This window comes from Agelaius phoeniceus, chromosome 7, assembly GCF_051311805.1.
Source record: "Agelaius phoeniceus isolate bAgePho1 chromosome 7, bAgePho1.hap1, whole genome shotgun sequence".
Taxonomy (NCBI): Eukaryota; Metazoa; Chordata; class Aves; order Passeriformes; family Icteridae; genus Agelaius; species Agelaius phoeniceus.
Window position 1 is genome coordinate 2,057,657 of NC_135271.1, and position 16,834 is coordinate 2,074,490.

The 16,834-nt window shown below is 61.6% G+C and overlaps 1 non-coding gene and 1 pseudogene across 1 annotated transcript; both read right to left on the bottom strand.

The window, feature by feature from the left end:
* Positions 1-4,500: 4,500 nt before the first annotated feature.
* Positions 4,501-13,028, bottom strand: LOC129133421 (28S ribosomal RNA; annotated as a pseudogene).
* A 930-nt stretch (positions 13,029-13,958) lies between these two features.
* LOC129124128 (5.8S ribosomal RNA) lies at positions 13,959-14,111 on the bottom strand. The gene has a single exon (XR_008534791.1). It is a non-coding gene; the product is annotated as a 5.8S ribosomal RNA (ribosomal RNA).
* Positions 14,112-16,834: the final 2,723 nt, after the last annotated feature.

The following is a 16,834-nucleotide window of genomic DNA, read 5'->3' on the forward strand; positions in this document are numbered from 1 at the left end:
CCGCCGCCACCGCCACCATTTGTGCCCCGTGCCCGGAGTGCCCCACACAGTCCCCGGGGCTTGTAAGCGAGAGGGCCTCGTCACCGAGGGAGGGCCGAGCAGACTGCAAAGGGCCGGGAGAGGAGGATGCCCAGCAGCAGCCGCCACTCAAGGGGCCCATGTCCCCTTGCAGAGTGCTGGGGAAAGATGGGACCTCTGTGAGTCACTCCTGGGAGAGGTCTGTCCGCCCAGCTCAGGGCCTTGGTGCCTTTTTCCCCTGCCAGGGAGATGCGCTGTGGCTTGACCCCCTTGTGTCCCCACATGGCCTCGCACCTGCTCAGCCTGCTGGTCGGGAAGCAGCCCCGCTGGCATCTGCCTGCCCTGGCGTTCTTTGTGGAGGTGAGCCTGATGGCCAGCGCTGCCTGGCTGAGCTGCCTCCCAGCTCTCTGGCCTCTGGTAGCTGCAGCCGCCTGGGAGGCTGCCCGCGCCCGCTGCTGCTGCCTGGAGCCGGCCTGCTCCCCTGCCACTGCCCTCCTGTGCCTTTCAGCTCCTGGAGTGTCTGGACCTGAGCAAACACGGTCCCAGTGCCCTGTGGGTGCTATCCCGGCACCTGCCGAGCCAGCACAGGGACAGGCTGCGCCTGGAGCTCAGAGACCTCATGGTGCTCAGCAAGGAGCCCTCGCTGGTGAGAAGGGGGCAGTGGCTGAAGCCGCGCTGGCAGTGTGGGGCTGGGGAAGGCAGACCTTTGGGCTTGGCTGGGCTTTGGCAGCAGAGGCAGCTGCTGCCAGCTCTCCCGACTCCCGCTTCAGCTGCCCCAGTGCCCCAAGCAGCTGTTGGTGCTGCAGCCAGTCACGGCTTCACAGCACAGCCTGGTCTTGCACACAGGCCGGAGGAATACGTGGCCTCTATCAACACCTGCTGGAGCTGCTGGCCCATGCAGATTCAGAGATGGTCGGGATGAGCCTCTCTGTGCTCACGCATGTGCTCCAGGACAAAGACCTCGCAATACCCAGCACCACCGCCCTGAAGCTGGCTGAGTCCCTCCTGCCACACTTGGAGAATGTAAGGCTCTGCGCCCCCAGCCAAGGGCACTGGACGCTGCCTGCCTGGAAACTTTGTGCCCTGTTCATTTTAGGGCCTTTGCCCTAGTGGGCCTGGAGTAGTTGGTGCTTAGGACTTTTCCTTTCCTCCAGGACAACAGCCATGTGCAGCTGCTCTCCATTAAGCTCTTGGGCAAGGTGTTGGAGCTGGGAGTGGAAGAGAGGGAAAATGCTCTCAGGACAGTTGTGAGCCAGAGCCTGGTCCCTCTGTTCTTGCACTGGCACCACGAGGACATGCACGTGGCCGAGGTGAGGTTTGGTGTGATGCTGCCACATCCCTGGCCGGGGGCTGGGCTGCCTCCTGCTCCGGCGCCTGGCGGGCTCCAGCCTCCCCTGGCCTTGGCACAGGGAGCCGGCTGCCGTGTGACTCACCTGGGCTCTGGTGCCACCTGTGGCTCTCTGCTGCTCTGCAGGCGTCAGGCGAAACCCTGCTTTGTGCCACACGCTTCCTGAGGAGGAGGGATCTGGAGGAGCCGCTGAGGAAGAAGCGGTGGATGAAGTTGGCCGAGAGCCTGGTAAGGACAGCCCAGGAGCCCCAGCCGCAGGCTAGATTGGAGAGGCCACCCCTGCCCCCGGTGCTCAGTGCGGGGGGCTGGCAGCTGCGCCCCCCACGCCACTCGCTGCCCTGGGCCGTGCGCGCCGGCTGGGCCGGTGCCGGGTGCAGGGAGCGCCCGGCCGAGGGGCAGAGCCCGCGCCGAGCCTTCCCTGCCGCCGCTCCCCACAGCTGCTGCAGGACGAGAGCCGAGCGGCCGAGCACCTGCACTGGGCCCTGCCGCACCTGCAGAGCCCACAGAGGCCCCTACGAGAGGCGGCCGTCAGGTTCCTCAGTGAGCCAGCAGCCCGGCGCCCCTCCCCGCCTCCTGGCCCGGCCGCTGCCCCGGCTGCAGCGGGAGCCGCGCCTGGGCCGCTGCAGCCCCGCCCACCCTGAGCGCTGCCGCCGCCCTCCCGCAGCCGTGCCCTCGGCCGGCAGCGTGCGGCAGGGGCCCGGAACAAGCCCTGCCTGGCATGAGGGCAGCTGTGCCGCCTGGCGCCGCCACATGCTCTGTCTTAACAGGGGTGGCCGGAGTGCTCATGATGGGGCAGAACGAGGAGCTCCAGGTCCTCAGTCAGGGTGAGTCAGGGCAGCTGCGTGGCAGCGAGTACCGCCCGGGGAAGGGGAGGCAGCAGCTGCAAATCCCGGCCCCGCAGCTACAATCCGTCACCGGGCTGCCCAGGGCTCTGCTCCCTGTGCACACCAGGGGCAGCGGGGGCACAGCCCAGAGACCTTTCGGGGACACGTGGCGGATCCGTGGCCAGCACCTTCCGCCCAAAGCCCTTGTCTCCTGCTCCCTCCTGGCCATGGCGAGAGCCGGCCGGCATGGCCCTGGCAGGAGGCTTTCCTTGGATTCCCTCCATTTGCTTTCTGACCGTGGCTCTGTTCCTCTCTCTTCCAGCTCTTCAAGCCCTCAGGGAAGACGAGAGCCCATCCTGCATGAACACATGGATTCAGATGAAATTCCAAAGAAGATCTGCAGAACTTTGTTTGTCTCCTGGACCAGATGTACCTGTACCGGCCTCCTTCGATGATTTCCAGTTGGGACTGCCTGCAGCTCCAGGCATGGCTCTGGCTGCTCACAGCTGAGCCTGTGTGAAGCTCCAGCAGCTCCTGCCATCTCCCTCCCTGTTGGCAGCTCCTTCCCTGCAGCCCTCAGGCCCTGCCCATGCCCTTTTTTACCTCCCAGCTCACCCCTTCGCTTCGCTTTCCCTTAATAAACTGTTTGTGTTTTTCACTTTACCTGCATCTCCGTGCAGCTGAAGCGGCACAAAACCGGAGCCCGGGGACACGCAGGGCCCTGCTGCCGTTCTCCTCCCCGCTGTGTTCCGTGCACGGACAGAGAGGAACAAGGGCAGCTCAGGCTGCAAAGGTCCCTGTCCCGCTGCTCCAGCTGCACAGCGGCGTGGAGTTAAAGGGCGTGCTGAGCACGCTGAAGGGGAAAAGGAGCCCGGGTTTTAGAAGAGGCAACTTGAGTGTGCTCCGAAGCCAGCCGTGAGCGATTCCAGTGCAGGCATCCGCCAAGGGCAAAGGAGCTTGGGAACACAGGTCTCCCCCGGGCCTTGGACAACAGGTTAACCCCTGTGCCTCAGAAATCAGGTCTGCCCCGGGGGCCTAGGACATCAGGTCTACCCCAGTGCCTAGGAAAACAGGTCTACCCCAAGGGGCCTGGGACAACAGGTCTACCCAAGGGCCTGGGACAACAGGTCTACCCAGTGGCTGGGCTGCCTTATTCAAAGGCCGGCCCAGGCACAACAGGTCTACCCAATGGGCCCAGGCTGCCGTAGGCAAGGGCCGGCCCGGGACAACAGGTCTACCCAAGGGCCTGGGACAACAGGTCTACCCCAAGGGGCCTGGGAACACAGGTCTACCCCAAGGGGCCTCGGACATCAGGCCTACCCAAGGGGCCTGGGACATCAGGTCTACCCAAGGGCCTGGGACAACAGGTCTACCCCGGCATGGGGGGGGGGGGGCGCGCCCAGGCAGCCGTGGGCCAATGCCGGGCTGGGACAACAGGTCTACCCCAGGGCCTGGGACAACAGGTCTACCCCAGGGCCCGGGACACCAGGTCTACCCCAAGGGCCGGGCTACCATAGGCAAAGGCCGATCCGGGACAACAGGTCCACCCAAGGGCCTGGGACAACGGGTCTACCCCGGGGTGCCCAGGCGGCCGTGGCCTAAGGCCGGCCGCGGACGACAGGTCTGTGCAGTGCCTGGGCTGCCTTGGGCGAAGGCCGGCCCGGGGACAACAGGTCTACCCAGGGGCTGGGCTGCTGTAGGCGAGGTTCTGCCTGGGAAAACAGGTGGCCGCGGGCCAAGTCCGGCCGCGGACAAGAGGTCTACCCCAAGGCCTGGGCTGCCCTAGGCAAAGGCCAGCGGTGGACAACAGGTCTACCCCCGCCACCGGAGATGGCACCAAGCGGGTTACCCCCCCCCCGCCCGCACCGCGTGCCCGCACACGCGGAGGGCCTCAGGGAGACCCGCCGATGATGACCGCTGCTGCCACTGCCTGCGCGGCCAAGCCCCTGCCCCGTGTGTCGGGCCTGGGACCCGCGCGGAGGGAAGTCGAACCCGCGCGTGGCTGTAGCAGGGGTGGGGTGGGGCGGGGCCACTCTCTCTTTCGGCACGGGCGCCTGGAGCGTGCCCGCGCTGGCAGCATGCGGCCCTTCACTCGGTGCCCAGCCCCCGGACCCCGCGTATCGGGCCTGAGACCCACGTGGAGGAGAGCGCCAAGGCAGACCGCGCAGGCGCCCGGCGCACCGGGCACTACCAGGCCCCCTGTTCGCCCCAGCCCACCGACAGAGAGAGATCGAAAGAGGAGGAAGCTGACCGCGCACAGCCCGCACGCCAGCGCGGTGGGCTGGCCGGCCGCTCGCGTGTTCGACAGCGACAAAAGCTTGTGTTGAGGGCTGATTTCAATAGATCGCAGCGAGGGAGCTGCTCTGCTACGTACAAAACCCTGACCCAGAATCAGGTCGTCCATGAATGATTTAGCGCTGGGTGCCCCACGATCATGCGGTACACGACGGGGGAGAGGTGGCGCCGCATCCGTCCACCCCTCTGCTCCCAACCATGAGCGGCACTCCTCACCGGGCCCGCCCGCAGGCGGCTATCGCGAGCCCACTGAGGCACCAGCAGCACTATGGTATCGCTACATCTAGGCGGGATTCTGACTTAGAGGCGTTCAGTCATAAGCCCGCAGATGGTAGCCTCGCGCCAGAGGCTCCTCAGCCAAGCGCACGCACCAGGGGTCTGAACCTGCGGTTCCTCTTGTACTGAGCAGGATTACTATTGCAACAACACATCATCAGTAGGGTAAAACTAACTAGTGGGTGAACAATCCAACGCTTGGTGAATTCTGCTTCACAATGATAGGAAGAGCCGACATCGAAGGATCAAAAAGCGACGTCGCTATGAACGCTTGGCCGCCACAAGCCAGTTATCCCACAGGGTTAACTTTTCTGACACCTCCTGCTTAAAACCCAAAAAGCCAGAAGGATCGTGAGGCCCCGCTTTCACAGTCTGTATTCGTACTGAAAATCAAGATCAAGCCAGCTTTTGCCCTTCTGCTCCACGGGGGGTTTCCATCCTCCCTGAGCTCGCCTTAGGACACCTGCGTTACGCTTTGACAGGTGTACCGCCCCAGTCAAACTCCCCACCTGACGCTGACCCTGGAGCGGGTCGCGGCCGACGCTTGCCGGCCGCTTGGCGCCAGAAGTGAGAGCCCCCCTCGGGGCTCACCCCCCTGCCTCACCGGGTAAGTGAAAAAACGATCAGAGTAGTGTTATTTCACCGACGGCCGGGATGCCAGCGGGCGGGTTGCCCCGCACCGCTGAGCGTGCGCCCGGCCTCCCACTTATTCTACACCTCTCATGTCTCTTCACAGCGCCAGACTAGAGTCAAGCTCAACAGGGTCTTCTTTCCCTGCTGATTCCGACAAGCCTGTTCCCTTGGCTGTGGTTTCGCTGGATAGTAGGTAGGGACAGTGGGAATCTTGTTCATCCATTCATGCGTGTCACTAATTAGATGACGAGGCATTTGGCTAGAGATCAAACACATATAAATAATATATGTCCCTTTTCCGGATAAAGGTGGCCCGTCCACCTTGGACAAATCCGGTTAAGCGGTACAAGTCCGGTAAGATTGGTCTGACTCAGGTGGTATTTGACGCGTTGGGAATTAAAGTTCCTGTCCCTACCCACTATGAGCTACCTAACTGGCTTGTGGCTGCCTTGCGAACCTAGCTAGCGTCTAGTTTATTAAAATATAAAAGTAATAAGCATACATCTATAAATAAACACTGCTACAAAAGATCCCCCCAAGATACAAAATAGTAAAATGCAAAAACCAAGAGGTACAAGGTACAAAAATACAAAAATGTCTATCCTATACATTTGATTTCCTAGCTCTACTGGCAAACATATGTACAATGTCCACAGATGAGATGAGCGCGTCCATGGATAAAGTCCTTGCAACAGTGATCTGCCTCGATCTGGGAAGTCCAAGAGTGTCCAAAAGTTCAAAGTTCCCCTTGTACCACTGCCCCCGCGCTCCAAGGGGAAAACCCATAAAAACAACGTCCTTAGCGTTGGTGAGGCTCCGCACTTCAGTTTCCAAATGTTTGTACTTGTTCACCTTCTCCACGGCAGCTTCCTCCAGTGCCATCTTTGTCGACTCGAAACGTACTGTCACATCCACAACAAGTGCATGGTCCTCTTTCATGAATATCAGGTCCGGTTTGTAAAGTTCCTTGGTGGCATCCCTTATGTGCAGCTCCTTGAACACCACCCAGTCTCTCTTTTTCACCTCCTCAATAAGCCTCTCGCCAATGCGATTGTGCCTCTTGATTCTGGCGTCCTTCGTCACTGGGCAGAAGCCGATGATGTGGCCACGAATCTCAAGGTCCGCCTCGCAGTGTCTACAAAACTTAACACAGTTATCTCCCCTCCCCTGCGTGAGAAATTCCCTCGTGGGATAAACATTGGCCCTGAGCTGTAAAGCCGTGAGGAGTTTCCTGTGAGGTATACGTCTATAATATTGAAGCCAATTATTACTAATTGTGTCCCCCTTAAAATTTTTAACTCCATGGCCTTGGGATTCCAATTTTGTCCACTTTTTAAACTCCTTTCTCCTCCAATCACATGGTTTGGGGAACTTACTTTTAGGGTTCGGTGCTTCCCACTCCAAAAGTGTTTCTGCAGTCGCGGGTGGTACAGACGCCGGTAGTGCATCCCAAATTGACGGCATCGCCGCTCTCTTCCCTCCAGCTTGAATCCATAGTTTCTCATACATCTTCTCCATCTCAGCTTTCTCCAGGAAGGCCTTCATTGTCTCGTCCGGAGACTGTGCAATGCGATGCAGTCTCTGGGCCTGCACACTGGGAATCAGTCCTGCCAATTTGATGACGCCCAAACCGCCATCCCTCGTGCTCGAGTACAAGATGGCATCACCCGTGCACGGAGGTAGGTGCATCCAGTCCTTAACCTCTGTTCGGATCTTCAGGTCAAGGGCTTCAAGGGCCCCTGCTTTCACCTCTGTGTGGTCAGCCAGGTAGGTCAGTCGAGGAATGGTTATGTTTTGAGGATGTCGAGTTTTTGCAGAGGTTTAAGTGGGGCTCGGTCAATGCGTTCGAGCCAGACGTCTAGTTTTGCGGAAAGGTCGGTTTTTGCAAACCCAGTCCAGGGGTCGATCTGCAGGCCGAGGTATTTCTCCGATTCCCCGGGGTTAATCATGTTCAGGGGTGTGCCGTTGATGCTCCATGCAGTGCAGTTGTTGACAGTGTAAGAGTCTTTTGTGGGCTTGATGTAGAAGCCGTGGCACTTTTGTCCCTGCGTTTTGAGACCTGTGAGATCGCAAAAGGTCTCCAGAATCTTGATGTTCACGTTCATGTTCTCCCAGGAGTCGCTCAACAAGACCAGATCGTCAGCAAATGCCATGGCAGTTATCGTACGCTCTCCACGATGGAATCCTTTGCCACTCTCTTCCAGCTTGCACAGCAAGGGGTCCATTGCCATGTTGAATAGAAGGGGTGACAGCGGATCACCCTGCTTCACTCCAACCTGGATCTGTGTTCTTCTTGACGGTACTGATGTCCTTGTACATATTGTCCACCAGTCCGACGACGTGGGGATCCACTCTCCGTTGCTGTAAAACGGTAAGATGTGCTGGTGGCTCACAGGGTCAAAAGCCTTAGCAATGTCCACGAATATAACACCCAGTGGTCTATGTTCATTTTTGGCAGTCCGAATTATAGTTTGTAGGAGCTTCAGGTTCTCAGAACATCCTGCCGCACTGATGAAACCTCTCTGCCTTGGGTTGAGGGGGCACGCCTTAGTCATCCTCACCATCACGATCCTGGAGAACAGCCTCAGCAAGATGGAACCAATTGTGATGGGTCTCCAGTTGCTGATGTCTTTTAGGCACTCCGGTTTTATCGATTTGGGGATCAAAACAGTCCTGCACCCCCTCACCATGTCCGGGATGTCACCAGATGTTAGCCACAGGTTGAAGAGCTCAGCAGTCCGGGTATACCCGGGATCCATCTTCCTGATGTCCCCAAGGGCAATCCCATCTGGACCTGGCGCCGAGCCCTTGCTCATTTCCTGCACGTTCTTTTCAATTTCTTTGGCCGTAATTAAGTCCCTGAAGGCCTTATGGTGGGCCTTCCCTTTAATTTCAAAGTCTCCAAAGACTCTCAAGTCTCACACCAAACTGTCCAGGTGTTTCCCATCTGGCCTTGAATACCGAATAAATTTCACTGGGTGATATATCACAGGACAGACATTCGATGTCGTCCAAAATGATCTTCGCTAATTTCCCCGTCTAGATGGAATAAACGCTGAAAGCGGAGGTAGTTACCTCTTTTGATCGCTCTGTCCTTCATCCACTTCTGAAACTGTTTTCTTGGCTGCTCCTCCCGAGTTTCCTTTTTGCTTTTCCCCCAGAGCGCTGTTCTTATTTGGCTCACTGATTCCAGGCAACCAAAGCAGTCCTGTGCTGTCTGATTGAGCAGTGGTCGCACCTTTTGGCCTTCTAATAACTGTTCAAAAGCTCTGGGGAAGTTGTTAATTGTCCCATCTGATAAACGTTCTTTGATCCTTTTCTGATAACGAGCCTGCAGTCGCCCCGCCCTCTGCTGGCCAAAGGTTTCCCAGGGACCATTATCCCTATCAAGGTGGTGTCCAGATGTCTCTATTGTTCCCTTCCCAGCAGCTGGTCCTCCCGGCTGGTGGTTCCCCCCAAGTCGATTGTTCACAGTTCCTGCCTGGGATTGATGACTTGACCCAGGTTCTGATTTCAAGTTCCCAGCTGCTCCCCCACCCACTCCATTCTTCCTGAGCAGCATTCTCCTTTTATCACTAATCTGCTTAGCTGTTTTGCTTGTTAAGTGTTCCGCTATGAGCTTATTAATGTTTTTGTGACTCTCGAACTGTACCTGCAGCTTGACAAGTAGCTCTTCCTCCTCCTTTGTCCAGCATCTTTTGTGGGCTCCTCAGCTTGATGTTTCTTTCGGTTGGGAAGCATCAATCCTCTCCTGGTTTCTAACCAGTGGATGTGCCAATCTTTTGTGTTGTCCTAGGCCAATTTTAGTAATAAAATCTCTACTGCATACCTCACATATCCACTCTCCCACTGGAGGTCCCGCATCCTTCGGACCCTTGCACTTTGCAAAATGACAAACAGTACTGTGATGGTTAAAATCCTCCCTCCCACACTAGGCACACCGAAAGCACACCCACTTCCTCCCGTGAGACCCCTTAAGGTGTTCAATTAGGGCCAACATCGAGTTGACCTGGGTACCACAGCAAGGACATGGTGGAGTTTTGTCAGGAACAGTCACCTTCACGATGTCATCCGGTGCCTGTTCACTGCGGACCTTGGGCACTGGAGGCAATGCCTCTGGTGTACCCTCTTCCCCCTTCCCACTGCCTCCCTTCTCAAGTACATTCTGATCATCGTCCTTAGGGGGACTAGGATTTAAGTCGTCCGCCTCACTCAGTTGTGGTGTAGGCTGTTCAAACACTTCAGGAAACCTGTTCAACACCCCCCCATTAACAGAAAAATGAACCACCCCCTGTACATGCTCCTGCAGATCTGACCTATACAGTTCTAAAGAGAAATTCACCAGCAAGCCCAATTCATTTTCTGTCAATTTGGTGGTTGTAGATGTTACAAAATCATCTCAGGAGGTCTGAGTGCCCACCGATACCCCAGTAAGGTGTAACGGCCGCCCCCAGTTTCCGCTTCTGAGAAACGGATTCGGATTTGGAATAGCCGAGTCATGACTGGATTCAACATTGGGAACGGAATGGGTGCTCAGCCCACCTCCAAACCCATCGCCCCTGTCCAACCGGGGGGCCAGGTTTCAGGTAGAAAGAGAGTCATAGTTACTCCCGCCGTTTACCCGCGCTTCATTGAATTTCTTCACTTTGACATTCAGAGCATTGGGCAGAAATCACATCGCGTCAACACCTGCCTTGGGCCTCGGAGATGCTTTGTTTTAATTAAACAGTCGGATTCCCCTGGTCCGCACCAGTTCTAAGCTGGCTGCTAGGCACCAGCCGAGGCAGGGCACCAGCCCGGGGAACCCCTCCGGGGACCCTCCCCCGCGTGAACCGCTTGGCTGACGCTGGCCGTGGCCGCGCGCACGCCGGCTGCGCACCGCGGGAACCCCGCCGTCGGGAACCGACAGGGCGGCGGCGCGCAATGACGACGGCGGCGGCCGCCGCTGGGGTGCTGGCCACAGCAAGGCAGAGGGTAGGCGGGGGGGGGGCGGGCAGCGCCCGCTGCAGCTGGGGGGATCCACGGGAAGGGCCCAGCGCACGTCCAGAGTAAACGCCACGCGCGCCCGCACGCGCCCAAGCACCTGGGCAGGCCAGCCGGAGCGCACTCACCCACGCGCGGTGCCTTGTCCAGCCGTGGCATGCACCCAGCCCCGCTTCGCGACCCAGCCCGACTGACCCAGCCCTTAGAGCCAATCCTTATCCTGAAGTTATGGATCTGGCTTGCCAACTTCCCTTACCTACATTGTTCCAACATGCCAGAAGCTGTTCACCTTGGAGAACTGCTGCGGATATGGGTACAGCCTGGCGCGAGACTTACACCCTCTCCCTCGGATTTTCACGGGCCAGCAAGAGCTCACCGGACGCTGCCAGAACCACGACGCTTTCCAAGGCGTGGGCCCCTCTCTTGGGGCGAACCCTTTCCAGGACGCCCAGCCCTTCACAAAGAAAAAAGAACTCTCCCCGGGGCTCCTGCCGGCTTCTCCGGGATTGGTTGTGTCACAGCACTGGGCGCCTCGCGGCGCCCATCTCCGCCACTCCAAATTCGGGGATCCGAACCCGACTCCCTTTGCTGAGGGCAATGGAGGCCATCGCCCGCCCTTTCGGAACGGCGCTCGCCTATCGCTTAGGACCGACTGACCCATGTTCAATTGCTGTTCACATGGAACCCTGCTCCACTTCGGCCTTCAAAGCTCTCCTTTGAATATTTGCTACTACCACCAAGATCTGCACCTGCGGCAACTCCACCCGGGCCCACGTCCCAGGCTTTGAGGCGCACCACACCAGCCCTCCTACTCGTCGCAGCCTAGCCCCCGCGGGCATTGCACTGCTGGTGACGGCCGGGTAAGGGCCTGACGCTCCAGCGCCATCCATTTTCAGGGCTAGTTGATTCGGCAGGTGAGTTGTTACACACTCCTTAGCGGATTCCAACTTCCATGGCCACCGTCCTGCTGTCTAGATCAACCAACACCTTTTCTGGGCTCTGATGAGCGTCGGCATCGGGCGCCTTAACCCGGCGTTCGGTTCATCCCGCAGCGTCAGTTCTGCTTACCAAAAGTGGCCCACTGAGCACTCGCATTCCATGGCGCGGCTCCATGCCAGCGGGCCGGCCCCCTTACCCATTGAAAGTTTGAGAATAGGTTGAGATCGTTTCGGCCCCAAGACCTCTAATCATTCGCTTTACTGGGTAAAACTGCTCATTGCCAAGTGCCAGCTATCCTGAGGGAAACTTCGGAGGGAACCAGCTACTAGATGGTTCAATTAGTCTTTCGCCCCTAGACCCGGGTCGGACGACCGATTTGCACGTCAGGACCGCTATGGACCTCCACCAGAGTTTTCCTCTGGCTTTGCCCTGCCCAGGCATAGTTCACCATCTTTTGGGTCCTAGCAAGGACGCTCACGCTCCACCTCCCTGGCTCCACAAGGGGGAGGTGGGCGAGACGGGCCGGTGGTGCGCCTGGGGCTGCCTGGCATGACGCGCCCTGGGATCCCACCTCAGCCGGTGCGCACCGTCCCTCACCTTCATTGCGCCGTGGGCTTTCGACGACGGCCCCTGACTCGCGCACGTGCTAGACTCCTTGGTCTGTGTTTCAAGACGGGTCAGGTGGGTAGCCGACATCGTCGTGGACCCCGTCAAGCCCGGCCCAGAGGCGCCATGCCGTTGGGGCGCACTGAGGACAGTCTGCCCCGGTTGACTGTGGCGCCGGGGCCAGCAGGCTCAGCCCCTGCACCTCTGCGTGAAACGCTGCGCTGCGGGGACGCCGCCCCCACCCCCCCACCCCCGGGAGGGGGAGGGCGGGGGAAAAGCGATGTCCCCCACCACGGCGCCGCCAACGGGGGGGAAGGAGGGCGCGGCGGCGGTCCTCTCCCTCGGCCCCGGGATTCAGCAAGACCTGCTGCCCGGGGGCTGTAACACCCGCAGCCGCTCGCGCGGCGCCGGGCAACCTGCCCGCCAGAGGCCTTCTCAGCCGACCTGGAGCTGGTTGCGGCACACCGCTGCGGAGGAAATGTGCCCGGCCAGGGCTGGCTGCCAGCTGAGGGGGGGTCCTTGTGCCGGCCTGCCCCCCCCCGGCTCGCCCCACGCACGGGGTTCGCCCAGGGGATGGAGGGGAGGCGGAGGCCAGGATCCGCAGAACACGCGCTGGCCGACCGCAACTCGCCGGGTTAAATCCTCCAGGCAGACTGCGCGGGCCGCACCCATTTACCTCTTAACAGTTTCATGCCCTCTTGAACTCTCTCTTCGAAGTTCTTTTCAACTTTCCCTTACGGTACTTGTTGGCTATCTGTCTCGTGCTGGTATTTAGCCTTAGATGGAATTTACCACCCGCTTTGGGCTGCATTCCCAAGCAACCCGACTCTGAGAAGCCCCGGGCCTGGCGCGCCGGGGGGCTGCTACCGGCCTCACACCGTCCGCGGGCTGCGGCCTCGATCACAAGGACTTGGGTCCCCCGAGAGCGCCGCTGGGGAGGGGGGGTTCTGTATGCCACATATCCTGCGCCACACCGTGGGGCGGGGATTCGGCGCTGGGCTCTTCCCTCTTCACTCGCCGTTACTGAGGGAATCCTCGTTAGTTTCTTTTCCTCTGCTGACTAATATGCTTAAATTCAGCGGGTCGCCACGTCTGATCTGAGCTTGCAAGGCCAAAGCTCGGCTGCGCCGCGCGCAGGGGCGCGCGCGACGATGGCTGCCGTGTCTCCCCCACCCGCTATGCCGCCCGCCCCCCCTCCTCTTCACACTCCTGGAGGGAGGCAGAGAGAGAGAGCGCACGTGTGCACGAGCGAGTGATGAGGAGACGGAGAGCCCCATCCCGGAGACGAGAACCAAAAAGGGAGCGCGGCAGAGACGGCCCCGCGCAGGAGGACCGGCCAGGCGGTGGTGTGCGCGATGGCCTTGGCGGGGGGAGAGAGAGGAATGACTGCACCCCGAGACGGCGACAGAAGAGGAGGGGGCAGGCGAAGGGAGGACGGGGTCAGAACAACCATCCCCGGCGCTCTCGCCACGCGCGCACGCTCGGAAGCATGGCACGGTACCGCCGCGATTCCCACCCGCAGACAGCCGCCTGTGCGGGGGGACGCTGGGGGCGAGGCTGTGCCTCGCCTCCCCTTCTCGCCCTCCTCTCTCTTCCTCTCTTGGCCCTCAGCACCACATTTCGACGCCGTCTCTCACTCTCCCTAGGCTGCCGCGCCACCGCATCCACGGCACGGTCCTGGCGAGGACGAGCTGCACCCCAGCGGCTTGCTCCGGGAGCGGGGAGCTACGGAGTGCTCCCCGAGTCTGCATTTAGGGCGGACAAAGGCCCTGTGCGGCAGCGACGACGACGACTGCGACGACGACGACTGCGATGACGACAACGCCCGCCGGGCCGCAGTGAAGGGATCGAGGCCGCCTAGGGAAACGCTTCCCTCGCCGAACCCCTGACCGCCTTCCCTCCTGGCACTGGCGGGACGCCGCTGCTGCCGCCACCACCGCCGCCGCCACCACCGCCGCCCGCTGCGGGCAACGGGCCTGAGAGGCGACCCCAGCCATGCCGCCGGAGTGGCCCCTGGATGGCGACTGATCGTCAAGCGACGCTCAGACAGGCGTAGCCCTGGGAGGAACCCAGGGCTGCACGTGCCGTCAAATGGTCGATGGTCAATGTGTCCTGCAATTCACATTAATTCTCACAGCTAGCTGCGTCCTTCATCGACGCACGAGCCGAGTGATCCACCGCTAAGAGTTGTCTGCCTTTCGGGCACCGCTCACGCCGAGCTGCCCCTTTTTTTGTTACTCTGGCGCCGAGGATGCGGGGGCGCGCGCCTGGCTTTGACCGTACGAGCACACAAAAACAGAAGGGGGAATAAAAACCAACTAGAGCAACCCATGCTCCGAAGGCCGGACAAGAGGTGGGGGAGCCCGTGCTCCTGACCACCTCCCCCGCGAGGGGAGACGCCGACCTCACAAATGCCATCCTTCAGAGGCAGACCAGGCACCCAGGCACGGCCTGGCCCCTGCGCGGAGGGCCACGCGGCGTGCGCTGGAATGCGGGTGGGCACGGCAGCCCGCCCGCATCTCACTTTCACGGGACGACACGCACAAAACACACGGCACGCGGCTGGGGGAACGCGGCCGTCAGCCCCCACACACGGCGGCTCTCGCGGAGTGCCGCTGCGCCGCTGTGCGGCTGGCTTTTCTCTTTCCCCACTGAACGGCCTTCCCCGTGCTCGAGACGGCATGCGACAACGACCGGCCCCCACTGGCGCGCCTCCCGCGAAACCGCTCCCCTGCCGGGCGGATGAGCGCCCGGCGGACGCGCTCTGCCGCCGGCCCCAGAGGCTGGGGCCACCGAGAGCCAAGCCAGCATCGCCAGTGCCCAAGGCCTGCCAGACGGCAGACCCCGTTGCCACCACTGGGGCCGCACTCCCAGTACCGCCACTGCTGCGTCGCACCGCCGGGGCCCCTTGCCTTGGGCACGCGCCTGGCGGAAGGCAGCACGGCGCTGAGCCAGGGGGCAACGCCCGCTCTCCTCGTTTGCACGCGGACACCGGGCGGGGAGAAGCGCCCCCGTGGCCGCCCCCGCACGCCTTCCTGCAGCCCACATGCAGCTGGGAAGGGCAATGGAGGACGCGACAAGCAGGGCCCGGGACGGGACTGCCGCTGGGTGACGGCAGGTGCCTTCTGGCTGACTGTCCCCGCAGAGAGGGACGCCTGTCGAGCGGCGCTGCCACCGCTCGGCACGGGGTCGCCTGTGCTTTTGGGCCTCCGCCACTGGAGGGCCCACCGAGCACTCGCCCCCCACAAGTGGGCGGGCGGTTGAGCCAGGGGACGGCCAGCGGACGATGGCGCTGCCGGTGCGTGTTTGAGGAGACAAGGCCGTCGAGGGGAGGAGAGGCACCGGACGCGCTGGACGCGGCGCCGCACGCGCCAGAGACCACGGCGGCGGTCCGAGGAGAGAGAGAGTGGGCGGGCCCCGGCGGCCATGACCCCGCGGCCGAGGAAGGGCAGAGAGTGCGCGCTCTCTGCCAGCACCGCCCGTTACGACAAGGCGAGCGGGTCGGCCCCGGCGGCCGACCGTGTGCCGCAGCCTCTCCGTCAAGGCCGGGCCGCGGAGGGTGGGGGCACGGAGCCCCTCCTTGGTGCAGTGTGGTTGACCCCTGCGGCGCGCGGTGGGACAACGATGGAGGAGCACGGCCGGTGGCGATCGGACAACCAGCGCAGGGGACCAGTGGGAGTAGCTGCTCCCCACCCTTCAGTGGCACCCCGCTCGGCCATTGCCTGGCACACCTGCCACCGCTGCCGCCGGCACGGCCGCCGGCACGGCGGGCAGCGCCGAGCCGCCCGAGTCTTTAAACCGCTGCCCTGCCCCACCGGCCCCTTTCAGCAAACCCGCAGCGTTTGACAATGACGGGGGAAAAAAACTGGGGGGACCACCAAGGCACGGAGTGCTAGGTACCTGGCCCTGGGGCAAGGGAAACGACCTGCATGGCCCTGCTGGGGTGCCTCCCCCACTGCCGCCCTCAGGAGAGCGTCCACTGGCGGGGGCGCGCCTGACACCTGCCGCCACCATCGCCACGTGCTTCTCGGGGCCCGGGGTTTCCCTCAGTAGGAGCCGCCTCCTCCGAGCCCTGAAGGCGCCCCCGCCACCCGGCTCCCTCGCCCTTTCCACCTCGGTCGCCGAGGGGTGAAACAGCGATGGAAGGGACGGGCACGCCTCCGGGAGGGGCCGTGCCAAGCACCCCTCCCTCCCGGCACCCAGGTGGCTTTCTCGCGGGCAGGCGAAGGAGAGCCGATCTCGGGAGAACTCGGGCTGCGCCAGGGCGCCCGCAGGCGGCTCACTGGCGACTGGTGTTCGGTGGTGCCGGCCACAGCGGCACGAGGCTCGGGGGCCCGCGGCCGCGTGCCCGCTCTCCGGCGGGGACGGACTGGCGGAAAACTGGCGCAAGGCCGTGGTGGGGGGGGTGGTGTGGGGGGCGGTTGGGCAAGCCGTCACGACGGCGGTGAGCATGCCATGCTTCTAGGCCCGGCTGCAACGCGTGGTGTAGCGCGGGGAGAGCCTCGCCCACGCTCACCTTGGCGGGTGCGCATGGCGTGTGCGCGTGACACGCTTCGCCGCACCGAGCGGCTTTTCCCCGCTCTCCCAATTCCGACCCCCCGTGCCCCAAGGTGCCGTGTGCCTCCAGTCTCTCTCTCTGGGGCTGCGACGTGCGGCCCCCGGTGCCGACCAGGGCCGCCGGCTGGGGGCCGAGCATGCAAACGAAGCAGGCATGCGAGTGACGCCCGTGCGACAGACGGCCTGACACGACGTGGCAGGTGCCAAGCCCCACCGGTAATGATCCTTCCGCAGGTTCACCTACGGAAAAATTGTTACGAATTTTACTTCCTCTAGATAGTCAAGTTCAACCGTCTTCTCGACACTCCTGCAAGGCCGTGGCCACATTGCCGGGGCCGATCCAAGGACCTCACTA